Source organism: Mirounga angustirostris, unplaced genomic scaffold, assembly GCF_029215605.1.
Source record: "Mirounga angustirostris isolate CCGP_5_RB_7025 unplaced genomic scaffold, mMirAng1.0.hap1 SCAF_3, whole genome shotgun sequence".
Classification (NCBI taxonomy): Eukaryota; Metazoa; Chordata; class Mammalia; order Carnivora; family Phocidae; genus Mirounga; species Mirounga angustirostris.
The window spans coordinates 174,391,252-174,394,790 of NW_026991711.1; positions in this window are offsets into that span (position 1 = coordinate 174,391,252).

The window sequence follows — 3,539 nt, forward strand, 5'->3', positions numbered from 1 at the left end:
AACACAAGCAGAGCCATGCTAGCTCAGGGCCTCAGATGCTTAGGAGACTGGGACACACTTTGGATAAAGGGTTGAACACAATGTGGGTCTTATTAGTTTGGGCATTGCATTGGAAAGGGGGTGGAAAAGCTTACGTATCCCTTCGATTGATTTCTGTCTCCTTATGCCCTGAAATGTTCACCTTCTGGTCATTTAAAGAATCGAAGTGTATTTTAGGAGGGGCAGGAGAGGGGTCCCTAATGTTAGCAGATCCTGATACACCCCGGCCCTCCATGCACCCTATCCATTCACAAGGTTGTGTGGTAAACCTAGAATCACAGCCAAGACAACAGGATGGTTCCATGACACATTTTCCCTCCAACTGCGGCAGTGGAGCTGATTATGTCTGCCTCACCCAGTGGCTAACCTCTCTAGCTATGCTGGACTCAACAGGGCTCTTCTCTACCTGGGACAACCATGAACACTCCTCACTTTTTGGCCTTCTTTCTATATTGCCCGGATAATGACCCCTTTCATTATAAAATGACTTTGGGGACATTAAAATGAATGAGAGCACATATTCTCTTCCATTAACTGCATTCTAACATCCACAGTGAGATTTGGGGAATTCCAAAACCCCTAGGAACCACGAAGGTGCCAATTTCTACCCTTTCTCTCAAATTCTGGTGTCTCTGGCTCTTTACAGAGTGACTACCGGTTACGAACCCAGTGAAGGCCAATGTTGTCTTACAAAACAGATGAAAGTACGCACAACATAGTAGTTTCACAATAATTAAACACCTGTTGATTAATTGATGCTTGATCGTGATATGACCAAAAGAATCACCTTTTAGAAAAAACTGCTTCCTAATAAAGTCCTTCAATAACTAATTCCCCTTTGCCAGTGCCCAAGACCCTCTGACACTGAGCAGAGAAAACAGCTTTTACTGAGATCCCAGAACTCTAATTCTGAGATAACTTTGTCCTTCCACACAGTTAACGGCTCTGTGCAGGGGCAATGGAGTAACTATCTGGGTGCCCCTTGACATTGAGAGATCTAAAGGAATTTTTTCCTTTCCTCTAAAATCTGTGATCAAAGAAGACCTAAGGGTGTCAAGAAGAAAAACAAGCTAACACAATTTGTATTGAATTTTGAAAAATCTTTCCCTGTAGCCATGGGTAACTGGATAAGGAAACACTAAACAAGTCCCTTTGGGGATATTACATGGTGGTATTCAATTTTATATTCTGCCTCTTGCATTGGGGATTTCTTCAAGATACAGACAGACTCTGAGAGACAGACACATATAAATAGAAGCATTACTCAGTGATGAGATTACCCTTGGCTATAAGGCAAAATTACTTCTAAATAGATTGTGGCGTTTAAAAAAAAAAATTCTGGTTTCAGTGCTCTAAGAGCATAAGTATTTTAAAGGTTATGCATAATGCTCCAAAGAGTCGCATGTGAAATCGCTTCAGATATAGAAGGAAACTGTGACGATGAACATACTCTATTTACCTTGTTTTGACAGAGCAACAAAATTCCCTCCAACACTCACTCCCCCACCCAGATCTAAGAGCAACAAAGGGTAGTTTTGATTTCTTGCACCAAAAGATATGGAAGAGAAACATTACATGATTAGTTAAAATTTTCCTTCATTGGGGAATAAGGTTCCTATGCAACCAGAAAAATCAGAACTCCCTCTGTTAGCACGCTATGTACTTAATTAGGGTCTGAACTGTCAATGTTCAATATGCTAATTATATGCTTAAGAACACTGATCATAATTTTTAATCTATCACTCTGCTGGATATGGCACCTTCTGGATATATAATTACATATCCAAGGAATCTAAAATACTCTCAGGTTGCCTTTTTCCCAAGCAAATCACATCATTCATGTTAACATAATTTTTGCCTATCAAAATTTTTGTTAACAAAAACATATTGGGATTTCTTCTCCATCTATGCCAGAAATTTTCAGACACATCCCTATTTCCTCATCTGAAATATTCATCATTTTTTTTCTTTCACCTAAGGGAATTTTTCTTTTCCATCATGCAGAATAATGTCCCCAGAGACCTCAAAGCTGTAAAATGAGTTCCTTCCCTGGTGAGAATAGAAGGGAAGAAGACTGACCGGAGAGACTAGAGCATCTTATCTCTAGTCTAGACTATGACTTCTGGAAATTCTAGGATGCCCGTTCTCACAGTCTCTGGGATTTAAAAACAAGCATAAATGTAAACATGACACTTAACAGGCTCCACACCTCCCCCTGCTCCCAGTAATATATATTTCAGACAAGCCAGGATTCTTATATTCTTATTAACCATTTCATATCACCCCTCTGTGAGAACCACCACTAGAGCTTGTCCCTAGACGGTGCCCTGAACCAGATCCATGACATCGTGAGTCTGGAGAGACCAGAGTGTGGCATGAACTGACAGCATAATCATCATGGCCTCTAACTCTCGGAGGCTTCCATTCCATAAAGGGAGGGAACATTCTTCTGACTCAGTCACCAAGAGAGACCAGGCACGTTTCTGTATCTCAGCTGATGGGTGCTCTCCTCAGGCTTCCCACATCCCTCCCCAATGGGCATGATGGCTAAACCTCTAGGATGTTTTGAACTGAAGCTTCAGAGGGGGAGGGAATCAGTCGCCGGCTGTCTCGCTGTCCACAAAAGCAAAAGGAAGCAAGGGCTCATGGACCTACCTATGACCTCCCCTGAAATTCCCAGAAATTCTTTGAGCAGAGAAGCTTTGCAAGGAAGATCCTGTGTGAACAGAGGAGAGAGAAGAGCCTTTGAATGGGGCACTGCGCTGAAGGGGGTTACATGTTTCCTCAGACTGCCATAGCCTGGACACTTCGGTCCACCAGTAAGGACAAAACAGTGTGACAGGGACTACAGTGGGGATAGGGCTCCAAACACTAGGAAACGGAGAGATAAATGAGGTGAGAAAAACAAGGGGTTGGGGAGCCAGAGGAGAGCTGGTGAGGCTTAACCAGGGCAGGAAATGTAGGTAGGAGTAACTCATCAGGCTGGCTAGGACACAGGGTGTTCTAGAAAGAGAAAGCAGCTTATGCAGAGGCCCAGAGGAACACAACCAGGTGGGGGGCAACGGGGGGCAGGGGATGGAAGGTGGGTCAATAGAGCTGGAGTGGTGACCACAGAATGGAGAAGGGGCCACCTAGGGGAGCCCTGAAAGCCATTTCATAGACCATGGACTTTCTGGAAGACACAGAGGGGTACTACTAAGTTTAAGTAAAGCCATAGCCTTGTGAGATTTGCATTTGGGAAAGACTGTGACGGGAGCATGGGGTGGTGGGGAATGGGGGGGGGGAAGAGGACTGGAGGAGGACAAGGCTGGAGTCAGGGAGTCTGTTCAGTCATCCAGGGCAGAGAGGAAGGTGGTCTTTGCCAAGGCAGAGACAGAGAGGATGAGAAGAGGAGCTACTGAAGGGAACCTTCTCTGAGAAGGAAGAATCACAACAGTATCTTACCTTCTTGGTTTCTGCACACCTACCCATCTCATTAATCCTACCACAAACCCACCGAG